Here is a 15,878-nt window from a genome sequence, read left to right on the forward strand (position 1 = left end):
CTTTTCTCTATCAAGGCTCGTTGGATGGCCGTCAAATCCGTGAGTACATAGGCTACACTGGCCATATTTCACCTGCGTTTCAGTTGCGTTTACACTTACGCCAGCGCGCGCTTTGTCACAGTCACTGTTTGTATACATAAGATGTATTTTAAAGCAATGCTACCCAATATTTCCTCAATTCTTTCAAGTCACTCGGCCCTGTGTTTTGTAACGACGTCACTCACTACAACAGAATAGCAAGTGAACTGAGGGTAACGGTTTGGTGCTTCGGTGCTAGCCAGCAAGCTAACAGAGACACTCATTCATGCTACAGTTGTTATACATAAGTGCGTTTGAACATGATTATTTACAAGACTACTCTACAAAATCCCACAGGCTATCTACAGTTAAGCAGCGCTATGTACATGCTAACAGTTTGGCTATTTACATCAATAATATACATTTTATACAACCCCCCCCCCCAAAAAAAAATTGCTTTGCAGCCCCGCTAGCTAGCTAGCTAGCTTAGTCTTTGTCAGGATCGCCACAATATTATTTGTGACTGTGAGGCTATGCTAACTACAAATATTGCTCTTTGGTTAGCTGCGACGCTAGCTATATGTGGAACGTTTGTGGAACACGTTGTTAATGTACATTTCTATCTTTCAATACAAGTGGGAACAAGCTGTAGCGCTCCATCGATCCATGGTGTAGTTATATCAGCCATTTGGCTCACGATCGCTGTGTTAATATGGATTCCTTACAATAGAAAAGACGTGCCATTTCATACCATGCTCTACATGGCCATACGTTCTTCATATGGGAACGATTCATTTATAAATGGTCCTCTGCTGCCACCCTGTGGAATGTTTCATGAATTGCAGGTACGCTGGGTTAGGGTTAGGGTTTACAAAGTTTGCATGACATTGTAAAATGGTAAGATTACAAAACACAGGGCTAAGTGACTTGAAATAATTGAAGAAATATTCGGTAGCATTGCTTTGAAATACATCTTATATATATGTAGATATCAATACTTTTGAGTAACTTGGCTTTTATTTATGCTGAAAACGTGTTTTTTATGAGATATCATTTCTTTTTGCAAAGCGTTTTATTATGAGAGTGTGAAATGCGAAGTGACCCTGTAAGAAACGATTGTGGATTGTGGCTATCGTTGTGTGAATTTGTACAGTCTGATGAGCGTGTACTGTTTAGCAGTTCCGTTTGGTTACGGTTGTGGTTAGGGTTACTGTACTAGCCTGCAGCTATGGTTAGGGTTAGGGTTAGGGTTAGGGTTACTGTACTAGCCTGCTGCTATGAGGGTTAGGGTTAAGGTTAGGGTTAGGGTTACTGTACTAGCCTGCAGTTAGGGTTAGGGTTAGGGTTACTGTACTAGCCTCAGCTATGAGGGTTAGGGTTAGTGTTAGTGTTAGGGTTAGGGTTAGGCACAGGGTTAGGCACAGGGTTCGGGTTTGGGTTAGGGTTAGGGTTAGGCACAGGGTTAGGGTTAGGGTTTGGTTAGGTTTAGGGTTAGGGTTAGGGTTAGGCACAGGGTTAGGGTTAGGGTTAGGCACAGGATTAGGGTTAGGGTTAGGGACAGGGTTAGGGTTAGGGTTAGGGTTAGGGTTGGGGTTAGGGTTAGGGTTAGGGTTAGGGTTACTGTACTAGCCGGGATAGGGTTAGGGTTAGGGTTACGGTTAGGGTTAGGGTTAGGGTTAGGGTTAGGGTTAGGGTTAGGGTTAGGGTTAGGGTTGGGGTTAGGGTTAGGGTTAGGGTTAGGGTTAGGGTTAGGCACAGGGTTAGGGTTAGGGTTAGGCACAGGGTTAGGATTAGGGTTAGGGTTAGGCACAGGGTTAGGGTTAGGGTTAGGGTTAGGGTTACTGTACTAGTTAGGGTTAGGGTTAGGGTTAGGGTTAGAGCTAGGGCTAAGGCTAGGGTTAGGGTTAGGGTTAGGGTTAGGGTTAGGCACAGGGTTAGGGTTAGGTTAGGGTTAGGCACAGGGTTAGGGTTAGGGTTAGGCACAGGGTTAGGGTTAGGCACAGGATTATGGTTAGGGTTAGGGTTAGACACAGGGTTAGGATTAGGGTTAGGGTTAGGCACAGGGTTAGGGTTAGGGTTAGGGTTAGGCACAGGGTTAGGGTTAGGGTTAGTGTTAGGGTTAGGGTTACTGTACTAGTTAGGATTAGGGCTAGGGCTAGGGTTAGGGTTAGGGTTTGGCACAGGGTTAGGGTTAGGGTTAGGCACAGGGTTAGGGTTAGGGTTAGGGTTAAGGTTAGGCACATGGTTAGGGTTAGGGTTATGCACAGGGTTAGGGTTAGGCACAGGGTTAGGGTTAGGGTTAGGCACAGGGTTAGGGTTAGGGTTAGGCACAGGGTTAGGGTTGGGTTAGGGTTAGGGTTAGGGTTAGGCACAGGGTTAGGGTTAGGGTTAGGCACAGGATTAGGGTTAGGGTTAGGGACAGGGTTAGGGTTAGGGTTAGGCACAGGGTTAGGGTTAGGGTTAGGCGCAGGGTTAGGGTTAGGGTTAGGCACAGGGTTAGGGTTAGGGTTTGGCACAGGGTTAGGTTTAGGGTTAGGCTCAGGGTTAGGGTTAGGGTTAGGCACAGGGTTAGGGTTGGGTTAGGGTTAGGGTTAGGGTAGGGTTAGGATTAGGGTTAGGGTTAGGCACAGGGTTAGGGTTAGGGTTTGGGTTTGGGTTAGGGTTAGGGTTAGGCACAGGGTTAAAGTTAGGGTTAGGGTTAGGGTTAGGCACAGGGTTAGGGTTAGGGTTAGGGTTAGGCACAGGGTTAGGGTTAGGGTTAGGCACAGGGTTAGGATTAGGGTTAGGGTTAGGCACAGGGTTAGGGTTAGGGTTAGGGTTAGGCACAGGGTTAGGGTTAGGGTTAGGCACAGGGTTAGGGTTAGGGTTACTGTACTAGTTAGGGTTAGGGTTAGGGTTAGGGTTAGAGCTAGGGCTAAGGCTAGGGTTAGGGTTAGGGTTACGGTTAGGCACAGGGTTAGGGTTAGGGTTAGGCACAGGGTTAGGGTTAGGGTTAGGGTTAGGCACAGGGTTAGGGTTAGGGTTAGGCACAGGGTTAGGGTTAGGCACAGGGTTAGGGTTAGGGTTAGTGTTAGGGTTAGGGTTACTGTACTAGTTAGGGTTAGGGTTAGAGCTATGGCTAGGGCTAGGGTTAGGGTTAGGGTTAGGCACAGGGTTAGGGTTAGGGTTAGGCACAGGGTTAGGGTTAGGGTTAGGCACAGGGTTAGGGTTAGGGTTAAGGTTAGGCACATGGTTAGGGTTAGGGTTATGCACAGGGTTAGGGTTAGGGTTAGGCACAGGGTTAGGGTTAGGGTTAGGCACAGGGTTAGGGTTAGGGTTAGGCACAGGATTAGGGTTAGGGTTAGGCACAGGGTTAGGGTTAGGGTTAGGGTTAGGCACAGGGTTAGGGTTAGGCACAGGGTTAGGGTTAGGGTTAGTGTTAGGGTTATGGTTACTGTACTAGTTAGGGTTAGGGTTAGAGCTAGGGCTAGGGCTAGGGTTAGGGTTAGGGTTAGGGTTAGGCACAGGGTTAGGGTTAGGGTTAGGCACAGGGTTAGGGTTAGGGTTAGGGTTAAGGTTAGGCACAGGGTTAGGGTTAGGGTTAGGCACAGGGTTAGGGTTAGGATTAGGCACAGGGTTAGGAATAGGGTTAGGGTTAGGCACAGGGTTAGGGTTAGGCACAGGGTTAGGGTTAGTGTTAGGGTTAGGGTTACTATACTAGTTAGGGTTAGGGTTAGAGCTAGGGCTAGGGCTAGGGTTAGGGTTAGGGTTAGGCACAGGGTTAGGGTTAGGCACAGGGTTAGGGTTGGGGTTACGGTTAGGCACAGGGTTAGGGTTAGGGTTAGGGTTAGGCACAGGGTTAGGGTTAGGGTTATGGTTAAGGTTAGGCACAGGGTTAGGATTAGGGTTAGGGTTAGGCACAGGGTTAGGGTTAGGGTTAGGCACAGGGTTAGGGTTAGGGTTACTGTACTAGTTAGGGTTAGGGTTAGAGCTAGGGCTAGGGTTAGGGTTAGGGTTAGGCACAGGGTTAGGGTTAGGGTTAGGGTTAGGGTTAGGCACAGGGTTAGGGTTAGGGTTAGGCACAGGGTTAGGGTTAGGGTTAGGGTTACTGTACTAGTTAGGGTTAGGGTTAGGGTTACTGTACTAGTTAGGGTTAGGGTTAAGGTTAGGGTTAAGGTTAGGGTTAGGCACAGGGTTAGGGTTAGGGTTACTGTACTAGCCTGCAGTTAGGGTTAGGGTTAGCTGCAGCCACACCAGCTATGATTGGTGTGGCTGCAGCTCTGGTGGGTGTGGCTCCAGTTATGATTGGTGTGGCTGCAGCTCTGGTGGATGTGGCTCCAGCTATGATTGGTGTGGCTGCAGCTCTGGTGGGTGTGGCTCCAGTTATGATTGGTGTGGCTGCAGCTCTGGTGGATGTGGCTCCAGCTATGATTGGTGTGACTGCAGCTCTGGTGGGTTTATATATTGCCCTGTCTATTCCCTTTCAGGTCGCATAGCTGGAGAAGAGAATGGCTTCAGGCGTAGGAGAAGATGGGGTTCCCCAACAGAACTTGGACATGGGCGGGTCTTCGGATCTCGACTGTGGGCTGCTGTCTCAGAGCCTGCGGTTTGTGGAGAAGCTGGAGGAACAGTATGTGTGTCCCTGCTGTGCTAGTGTGGTCATCAACCCCCACCAGGCCAGCTGCGGTCACATCTTCTGCCTGCGCTGCATCAGAGTCCTACTGTGAGTGTCCAGAGGAAAGGCTGTTCAGTCATTACATCATTTAATCAGCAGATACTTATCCAAAGCAATGTGCAATAATTGCATACCAAAGATCATTGGACAACTACAGTCCTGCTGCACCATGCTCTGTCCTTACAATCAACTCTGAATGTTCTGTTAAATGTTAGAATTTTACTTGAGACATTATTTAACAACTGTATTGTAGCACAACCTGAAATACACACTGCAAGTACTGAACAAGAATCATATGGATATATTCCTGTCATACAAACCAGAAAATAAATAAATGTGTAGTCTTCCAATATATTGACTAGCCTGGAATTCAGATGAATCACATCATCCTGGTAATGGCAAATTTAGACAATTGAACTTTCTGTGAGTCATTCAGTCACAGGACAGGATGTAAGCCCATGTTATGTGATCTTGTCAGGATTAGGGTCAGGGAGGATAACACTATTAGCATTGTTTTATTGGAGTGTAATTAGACATGACTCTTCTTGCTCTACAGGGAAAATGGTTCATCTGCAAAGTGCCCCAAAGACAGTGTTTTGATTAGGTCTAACGAGGTAAGGTTTTATTTTTTTAATTATGTGCTGCTGTGTGACTATTATAAGAGATATATTTTCTTCAACTCAGTACAGTATTGTGGGAAGTGTACTGGGACCACTGCTTTTATTCATTTATATCAATGACCTTGACAAGGAGATAAAGTACATTAGTCAAATTTGCAGATGATACAAAACTTGGAGGCCCAGCTAATAGTTTGGAGTCTACCAAAGTAATCCAAGAAGATGTAAATAAATTCCAGAAGTGGGTGGAAACCTGGCAAATTAAATTTAACATAGCCAAATGTAAAGTTCTGTATTTAGGAAATAAGATTAGGTCGGATTATTCTATGGGAGGAACAAAATTGGAAGGTGCTCAATTTGAAAAGGACTTGGGAGTAATGGTTGATCGAAGACTTTCAGGTTCAATGCATTGTGCTGTAAAAAAGGCCTTCAGGATGCTGGGATATATAGCCAAAAGTATTGAGTGTAAATCCAAGGAAATTATTATTAATATGTAGAATTTGATCTTGCAGGTTTTTCAAGATAATTGCTGTAAAAGAGAAATACAGAATTTAGAAGTATACTGTACCAACTATCCAGATTGCTCATCCACTGCTCCTCTGTGTCATCTGCAGGTAATCTGTCTCCATGCTGACTTTCTGTATTCATTTTCATTAAATAAACCATTAATTATCCCTACAATTTTGATGGCCAGTTCATACGAAATATCTCTCTGTCAGTCCTGTGGACACATCCACACGCACAGGCACGCACATATATATTTACACAAACACATGCAGTTGTTGGTTTGTCACAGTGTGATGTCTCATTAGTTTCCTCTGGCTGAGCAGAACACATTCACATTCTCAGGTTTAACCAGTTAGGCATTAAAACTCTAATTGTTTCCCAGGAACATCTGAAGACATGTCAGTATGCAACCATAAAATGCCCCAACCAAGGCTGCCCTAAAACCCTGCCCCGCCGAGACCTGAAGGAGCATTCACACAACCTCTGTGTCCATCGCAAAGAACCCTGCCCACACTGTCACCAGCGTTACCCACTCGCCCAAATCAAGATGCCAGTACAACACACAAAAACAAGTTTCTTGCCTGCTTACTGTAACACCAGAAGACTGTAAAGTGTTACCACAGCATTGTAAGTCTACAAAAATGCTAAGAACAAAGAGGTCACATGAATTGGCATTAATGTAGTTAACATGAATAAATTGTGCAAATACATTAATTAAGCATGAAATGTATTGTGTAGTTGTGTGTAAAAACACATTCTGTCAGTTACGTGATTATCCTGTTTTGATAACTAATTATAAGTTTATTTATACATTAACTATTAGCAAATACTTGAACAGTTTTTTTTTAATCCCAAGCATTAACTGTAGTTGTTAACATGAATTATGTAAAAATGCATTGTCAAAGCAGCACAGATTAACTTCAGTAGTTAGTTGTTAACTTCATCAGTTAATGCCAATTCATGTGACCTTACTGTGAAGTGTTACCAATGCTGTGTGTCTAGTTTTGAATTTTGTTTCATATTTTAAAAATGTTTCTTTCTTTCCCTCCCTAAATGTAATTAAATGTGTCATGTTACAGGACCATGAAAACACTGTGTGTCCAGAGGTGAAGGTCCCCTGTCCCAACAAATGCACCCAGATAATACAGAGACACAGGGTAAGCGCCTGAAGCATCGGCCACTCTTCACAGTGGCTGAGATACCTCTCACAACGAACACATTTTATGCACTGCGGAAATGGCTCAGCATGTCTTCATTGTCACTGTCAAAGAAAAAAATCTGTTCTACACAGAGACATCAGTCAAGTTTGAGAAGCTTTAATGTGATATCATGGAGAGAAATACAGCATCTACAGTTGTCTGCAGTTCTCTTAAGTGCAGTGTCTGTGATCTTTATATATTTTCTTTTGTGTCATATAGTGTGATACAATTTCACCTGCACCCAAAGTGTGGCTGATAAAATAGCAGACAGAACAAAGGTAGCAGACAACACACAAGCAGCAGAAACAGCTAGCTTTGGTCTGAGAACAGCTGATTAAGTAGGGTCAGTTACATTTGACAGTATTCCCGGAATATTTAGCCACTAACTAATGTTATTTTACAAAAGGCCCACTAATTTTTCACTAGCCGTTTGCATTCTCTAAGCACAAATGTATTTTCTTCCACAGTCATCCCATGAGATGTCTAGAAGGCCTTTTACCCTCTACAGGACTGATCAGTCTCCCTCCCTCCCTCCCTCCCTCTTCCTCTCTCTCTGTGTGTACAAGAAATACGGCTGTTTTGTCAGGGTAGGTGCAACATATCCTCTTATTTATCAAGCTAAGCACAAGGCCCTAAACCAACTCTCCTTTTCCAACAGCCCTCTATGTACTCTACCAACTGCACTCTATCAACTACGCTCAACCAGCTTGCCTTTACCAACTTCACTCCAACTTAACTCTACCAAGTGCAGATTTACAATTTTACTTTACAAGCTCTACTTTACCAAATGGTCTTTTCCAACAAACTTTAACATGTCCACTCTACCAACTCTACTTTTCCAGTTCCAGCTCCACAGCTGAGACCATGTATTTAAAGGTCTTGTTTGTTATTCCTCTAGTTCAGTGAGAATGATGATGTTAAGGCTTGTTCAACCTATAAAGGCTTTGTCCAGGTGAGGATTTTTTTAAGACTTCTTTTGGTTTGTAATTTCTCAAGCTGTTGCTGGTGAAGGGCATTATGGGAGTTGAAGTCTCTTGTCCATTGCAGAGGTCTTTGGAGGAGCAGAGGGGCCGGGTCTCCAGCATTCAGCTCCAGCTGCAGCAGCTTTCCCTGGCCTTTGGCCAGGACTCCGCCCACACTGAGCTGGCTCAGCTCAGGGGCTCTCTGGGCACGCTCAGTCAGCAGGTGTCCATTGTTGCGGGCCTGAAGGAGCGGCTTGGTGAGTGGCCCCGCCCACTGTTCATTAATGCTTCATAGATTGTGCTCTTCTTGTGTGTGTGATTGTCATTTTTGTTCTTGTCATATTTTTGTTCTTATTTACACACTAAGTTACAACCAGTCTATTCACTAGGTTTTTATTCATTATTTTGCACATTTAGATTTTCCCAATGTTGTTTCTTAATTTTATTTTGCACTATTTTTTCAATTATGTTTTAATTTTCTTTCCACTGTGAAGCAACATGGGCAGAAGTGTGATGTGAATACACTAACAGGATTAATTCGTAATATTCAACATTACTCGGAAGCCTATTCCTCATATTAAAAATGTCTGCAAGTGGAAATAAATACACCTAATTTGTAAATTCCTGATAAATGAGTTGCTGATATCTGAGCACAGTGGAAATAAAAGGAAGATACACTGCCACAGCCAGGGAGAGGTATCAGGGTGAGGTCAATCCAATTTCAACTCAGCCAGTCGACAATTCATTGAAATTCAGATAATTGAAAAATTGTCCAAGAACATTATAGCTTATCTTCAGTTTGATAATTGGATTTCAGTTCATTTCCTGAACTGACCACAGCCCTGCTGAGAAGCCCAGCTGTACAGTTTGGCTTTCTTCCTGAAGTTCTGCTCTCTCCTGCACAGGTGTGCTGGAGGGCAGGTATCTGCAGCACTCACGGCTGCTGGACATCCATGTGGACCAGCTGCAGCGCAACGAGGAACGCTTCCGGGAGCTGGAGTCCACATCCTACAGTGGGAAACTCATCTGGAAGATCCGCGACTAACAGAAGAGGAAGGAGGTGGCCAGCAGAGGCCACGCCCCTCCCATGTTGAGCTCTGCGTTCTACACTGGGCGCAGCGGGTACAAGCTGAGTGCACGGGCGTACCTGAGCGGTGATGGCACTGGGTTGGGAACACACCTGTCCCTGTACGTGGTCCTGATGAGAGGCGACTTTGACTCACTGCTTCCCTGGCCCTTCCGCCAGACCGTCACCCTGACAGTGCTGGACAAGAGCACCGCCAGAAACCACATGAGCGAATCCTTCCTGCCGGACCCTGCCAGCAGCAGCTTCTCCCGCCCTGTGTCTGACACAAACGTGGCCTCTGGGTTCCCTTGCTTTGTTTCCCATGGTAACCTGAAGGCCCCTAAGAACGCCGCCTATGCGAAGGATGACACTCTCTTTATTAAGATCAAAGTGGACACCTCGGGGCTGGAAGACCTCTAGTTAGGGCTAGGTTTGACACCCTGGTGGGGTACAGCCATTGTAACCCTGAAAAAAGGATTTAATTTGACCTGGTGATTAAATATATAGGTGTGAGAATTGATTCTGTATGAATTGGCTTAATTCCTAAATGTAAATGTCTTCACTATTGAAGCTGCTCTTTTGGAAGGTAAGCAAGTAGCCTTGCTGCACATCATGATTTATATGATGTGTTCTGCACCAGATCACTGGTTTTAGTGCCAACATATACATGGCATTAAGCAAAAATTTTATTCTGGTACTCATTAGTAGGATTATCTACATTTCAAATGTCTTCATTTTGAGCCATTCTATATTTTGCTTCAGTTTCACATGCACACCAGTGTGTTTCTGTCTTTTGAATTTTTCCTCCATGCTGCTGGAAGCAAGTGTCTTGCACTTGAGCATGAACGACACATTATGTAGTAGGCAATACTCAACACATTTCACCAGTATTTTATTGTTGTCATATTCATTGTATGTACAATTAATGAAAACTTTAAAAATAACTTTTTGGCATCTTCATTTGTATCCATATGTTTTGCATGCTTATGAATGTGTCAGGGCAACTAGTGTTGTCTCTGATCATGCATAATTCTAACCATGGTTGAGAATTATTCTAACCCTAACCTTTATCCAAATGGTTCTTGAAATGAATTCTTTGAAATTAAATGTTCCCTTGAAAAGACAGCAGGTACGTGAAAATGAAGCCTAGGGGAAGTGGATATATTGTGTTTAAAGCTAATACACACAAAGATGATTAATAAACAGACTGCTGCCCTAAACAGATTACACTCTTTTTGGCTTCAGAGAATGACCCAGGGGCCCCTAAAATTCTTGGTTACTCCTTATATATTTTTCATTATTGTGTTTGATGAAACTACATCCGAAAAACCTGTACTGCTTGACCCTGGCTATATCTGTCCAAGTTTACATGATGGATTTCACAGATTGCAGACTGAATTCCTAAAGCGTAAAAAACATTTTTAGTATATTGTTTTGTATGCTTACTCAATCTTTACAGTAAAACCATGCAATTATCATGCTGGTCTTTTCCCAAAACTTGACAATTTAGGGGGGGTGAAGAAATTTGAAAGAGCCCAAACTGGTTTTGGTTAGTCCAATTAACTGATGGTCCGGTGTGTGAGTGGTGCTAGTCACCAATAGAAAATTGGGCACCATTTAAGGTCTGTGGCCCCAGACCACCACACCCTGCGTGCTGTCCAAGTGGACCCAGGGGGACTGGATACTCACCATGCTAGACCCAAGTGGTTTTTGTTAACACCGCTAGGTAGCCCAACCACCCGAGTCAAGCCTGAGAAGGGTCTACATCTTGGGGCCTGCTCCAGTCTCCCCCAGATCAGTTATGAGCGATACATACCAGTCTGGGTTAACCTAGAGATGGGGGCGATTAAGGAATTAAAACAAAACAATCAGTGGGTAAACTGACAATGGTATGAATTGGGGAATTACAATTACAATCGGGGCCCCGCCAGGAATAGTCTGTGGCTGCATAGCTACTAGGACTGGGATCAAGAGCCCATGCAGTCATGAGGAGGGGACAACTATACCCGCCTATCAAGAGCCAGCCCATGTAAAGTGGGGTCACAGCTGATTGACAGGACCTTGTCCTCCTACTAGCTGGAAGCGGGCCAGAGCACATTACTTCCCGACATCTTTTTAGCCACTGCACACAATGATTGATAAGTTGGACAAGATGTGGAAATTATTCTTCCCTGCTGAATTAAATGGCTGTGGTAAAAATGTAATCTCTGTGAGGCAGCCAGTAAGAATGCATGAAAACTTCTGTCTCTTCAATAAAGGTGAATACACAGGTCTCTGACTGACGCTGTGCAATACTTCACCGAGAAAAGCAATATTTTCGATATTCAACAATAGATGCTACAGATTGTAAACTTCCCTTCTCCTAACTTTTCCTGAACTGTGCATCTGATTGTGGCGTCGCTACTATTCTGCGTTTCAGGTAGGTGTATCTTTACTTAATTTGTTCCTGCTGTTGTTAGTTAGAGAATATAGTTGTGCGTTAGTTCAGATAATCTCTCTTAAATTTGTCTCAGCTGTTCTTAGTTGGAGAACATAGTGGTGCGTTTGTTCAGATAATTGGTCTTTAATTTGTCTCAGCTTTTACTAGTTAGAGAACATCGTTGTGCGTTAGTTCAGATAATCGCTCTTTAATTTATTTCAGTTCTTGTTAGTTAGAGAACATAATTGTGCTTTAGTTGAACAGTGTATGCAGTCGTGATACTGTTAAATAGCCCTGTATTGTCTTGCTAATTTCGAGCAGTTTCACCTGGTGCTATTCTGCCCTAACGAGCTCATTGCAATTACGTAATTGCCACCACCTATTTTTAAACTCCAACTGAGGCTGCTGGAGGCGTAGGCCGCCTCGTGGTCAGTTTGTCACGTGTCTAACCCTGATTCCCTTGTGCCCGTTGCCTCGCTCCAGACGGGTCATCTACCGCAGGCGCAACATATCTAACCTGCCACCCCTGTGCACATCTCAGGAACTCACTGTTGTGGGTGAACTATGGAACTGTCAGTCAGCTGTCCCAAAAGCTGACTTCATTACTGCCTTTTATGTCTATATGTGTGATATGTTGTTTTAATCTGCTGCTGTAACACCCAAATTTCCCCACCTGGGGATTAATAAAGTCTATTTTATCTTAGCCAAAGCAAAGTCTCTTGACTTCCTGGCTCACAGAGTAACCACAATTGCAGTAGGAGAATTTTAACGGATTGTTAATTTTTCTTAATTGTGCATTTGTTGGTCTGAGGGATTCGTTATCCTGACAAGAAAGGGCTGTAGATGAAGAAAAAGCCACATATTGACATAAAAATGAACAGTTTGTTAGAATTCGGGTATTGCATTTGAGCTTTGCAAACAACGTGCCTAACCGGACAGGATAGAGTTTGAAAAGCACTGGTCTGCAACATCAGTAGCAAGCAATCACTGCATTGTTAATTCAACATCAATCCCCACATTACCACTGAAACAAGCAGAGAAGCACTTTGCAGGTTCATAAAGACAGAACATTGATTACAGCAGTCCGAAGTACGATTAAATAAATTTTTTTCTGCCAAAGTAACGTGCGCTCTGAGGATGGGCCCAGATCTCAGACACGTCAGGTGCAGGTGCAATCATAGAGAAAATAAAGCAAACTAACGGAAAAGTAAATCAGGAATGTTAAGTCTACCTTTAGTAAAAGGCTGGTTGGAAAAGAAAAAGCAAGCAGAGTAAAAGACCAGTACAAACAGTGAGCCTGAAGCTGATTTAGGTCATTTTCATTTTTATTGTATATAAAAGCAAAGACAACATTTTTAACAGTAAGACTTTTGGTAGCGAGGGCGAGCTCCGGGTCCAGCAAACTCGTCGGACCAGGAGCGGCGGGAGTCGGCCACCAACAAGGTCCCGCGGTACCGGATCAGGATGTCAGATCTACTTCTTGGAGGCTTCATCCACATCTGGAAACAGACCAGAGCAAGTCAGCAAACCAGCTCTAACCAGGGAGCCCCATCTCCTGACTCTGTAACCAGGGAAGCCCACCTCCTGACTGTCAAACCAGGAAGGTATCAGACAACATTCCATGCCTGTTGTGTAAACCTTCAGCATGAAAATATAGAAGTATTTTAAAGGCCGAGCAATAGCAATATTCTCTTTGAAGCTCTCACGGGCATAAGCGAACATGAAAAACACAGACAGATACAGAATGACAAAAAAATGAGTAAATGTGAGGGCGGCTCACATTTCTGGTAGCGTGCCACAAGAGATCTGGAGACGGCCTGGCGGATTGCTGCAGAGAGAGAGAGAGAGAGAGAGAGAGAGAGAGAGAGAGAGAGAGAGATAGTGGAAATTGCGATCTCAGGGGTCACATCTCTCCTGCATCCTGTCAACAATCAGGCTGTTAACAATCATTCTGATTATCAAGACATTTTATATAGCAATAACTGTGACAGACAGCTACAATACAATATAAAGCTTGCAACAGGCACACCCTGGACCACATTGACGAAGTTCTCCTAGGCGGCAAGATTCTTCTTTAAAATGGTGCATATGACATGTTGATTGAGTGAAATTGTAGCTGTGTGCAACAGACTCCTTGTGAATGCGTGCATTACTGGAAAGTACACAGACTGTCACGCTCTCACGCCGACCTCCCTGACAGTGTGTCTTTATTGGACACGGAATAAATAAAATAAGAGATGCAATGAAAAGTCTCGTTAGCGTTATGTCTGTATTACTTAGGTGAACACATCTTACACATCCATGATACTTTTGGCGTAGCAAATAACGTTAGGTAGCTACCTAGTAAGTGTTATGCATAAGAGTGGCTAACAACAAGACTAAGGTGGTCATAAAATTTTTCCCGACCGTGAAGAACGCCTTACTCGTTTACATTTTGAATAGATGTGGCTAGATTGGCTAAATCTATCGTGGTTTCCGTGGCAGCACTGTCGACACAAGCAATATCGGAAGGGAATTTTGACTACGTAGTTAAGCAAAAACTTGAACGACAGCTAAGGCTGATATATAACGGCGGTTAAGAAAGCATGTTACAATGTTGTAGGTAGAGAATGAAGAGCAGATGAAGCACAGAGCATTACCCAACGTTAGACAGATAGTTAATGTTAGCGACCATGTAGAACGGAGGCTAGTATTTGAGGTTAATTAGCATTAGCTAGTGAGTCAGTTAAGAGTTGTTTTCTTACCTTGGTAGTTGCAAAAATACACATGGCATGTAATGAATAGCCTTTCTCCAATTTGCCGGTTGAGTCTTTAGTCGTTGTGAAAATCCTATGAAGGCGAGTGATGTTTATATTTGGGAGCTCCTATTGACAGCGGGTGTAGAAGGTCGCCATTGCTAAACCGGGAAGAACCGAGCAGTACTAATTACGGGAGCTAGCCTGGAGCTATGAGGCTAAGGGCACGTCATCGTTGATGATCCTTGATAGTTTACCAAGCAAGCATTGTAATCGGTGGCACGGTGGCTCAGTGGGTAGCGCTGTCGCCTCACAGTAAGAAGGTCGTGATATCGAATCTCGGCTCTGTGCGGAGTTTGCATGTTCTCCCCGTGTCCACCTAGGTTTCCCCAATCCGAAAAACATGCATACAGGTTAATCGGAGATACTAAATCGGCCACGGTTGTGAGTTAGAGGCAGGAATACACTTTGAGTGTATTCCTGCCCCTCGCTCAGAACCAGCTGGGGTAGTCCCCCCCCCAGCCATCTTGCTCAGGTACGGTAGATAAGGTAGGGTCGTTTTTTGAAATAGATCCATAATAGACATAGTCTAGATCCGTGTTTATTGTGTATCTATGAGGTGTTTGCCATACTTCCCAGCGAACGCGAGACGATATGTTTATTGCGTTGACTTATTAACCGGCTACAATATTGCAAAGGAATGTGGATTGAACGTGAGCTCTTGTGCGCTTACCGGCCGGCCTGTGTTGTTCTTTAATACCACGGACAGGTTTGCTAATGATATTTGACGCATTGCATAGCTATGTCATGGTGCTGCATTAAGAAAGTGACAGTCTGGTGAAGACTCCGGTTGAAGGATTGAATCTCGCCTCGCACTCAGGCAGATAATTTCCTCTTTTACACTAAGGTTTTCTTACGCTTATATTTGCTTTAGCAAAACTCACTGACGGCTACCCATATGCATTTCACGCCGGCAAACGTATTCCTTTTATTAAAAAGTTACCAGTTCACCACTCTGCCATTTCTACTAACTACATTTCTTCGCTTGGCTACCGTACAAAACCTTATCGGCAAACGCCACGTTTCTACATTTATGTCACCTCGCCCTGTTCTCTATCTATCTGTACGTTGTGCAACTCCCCATTAAAACATTACATTTAAAATCAAGTTTGACCCAAAAGTATAGCTACTAGTGCTGAACATGAGAAAAACACAACATCTCTCCGCGCCGGCCAGCCGTGTATAGGTGTAACGCCGTCCCACGGAAACGATGGTTCGAATCCGCCCGTGGGCAAATAAATAATCGTTCATAATCGTTCATAATTGATTTGTTCTTCACAGAAGTGTCTTAGATAACGCTTCTTCTTTTTTTAGGTTTGATATTAACATGATATTTGTTCTCCACCTCCATTTTATTATGGAGAGGATCAGGAAATCTTTTCTGCCGAATCAATACATATAAAGTTATCAAAGTAATTACATCAGATCAATTATTGCAACAGTACAAATAGGATTACAACATTACATGATACAATTCTTAATAAACACAACAACAGCCAAGTATAAATGTAAAGCTATATTTGTATTTTCGTTTGTATTAGCAGGGTTGCATGAAATGTGATTGGGGCTGGGACTGGAGCAGGTGGATTTACCAAGGCTGCAAGGTGACAACAAGGTGCACACGGTGCACACATGCAGTTG

At 43.9% G+C, this 15,878-nt stretch overlaps 1 long non-coding RNA gene and 1 pseudogene across 1 annotated transcript; one reads left to right on the forward strand and one right to left on the reverse strand.

Moving 5' to 3' along the window:
- On the forward strand, window positions 1-10,144 carry LOC118214429 (annotated as a pseudogene).
- A 2,602-nt stretch (window positions 10,145-12,746) lies between these two features.
- On the reverse strand, window positions 12,747-14,717 carry LOC118214435. The gene is made up of 3 exons (XR_004762613.1): window positions 14,187-14,717; window positions 13,223-13,270; window positions 12,747-12,941 (listed from the first exon to the last, which is right to left on the reverse strand). It is a non-coding gene; the product is annotated as an uncharacterized LOC118214435 (long non-coding RNA).
- Window positions 14,718-15,878: the final 1,161 nt, after the last annotated feature.

Source organism: Anguilla anguilla, chromosome 15 (assembly GCF_013347855.1).
Source record: "Anguilla anguilla isolate fAngAng1 chromosome 15, fAngAng1.pri, whole genome shotgun sequence".
NCBI classification, from domain to species: Eukaryota; Metazoa; Chordata; class Actinopteri; order Anguilliformes; family Anguillidae; genus Anguilla; species Anguilla anguilla.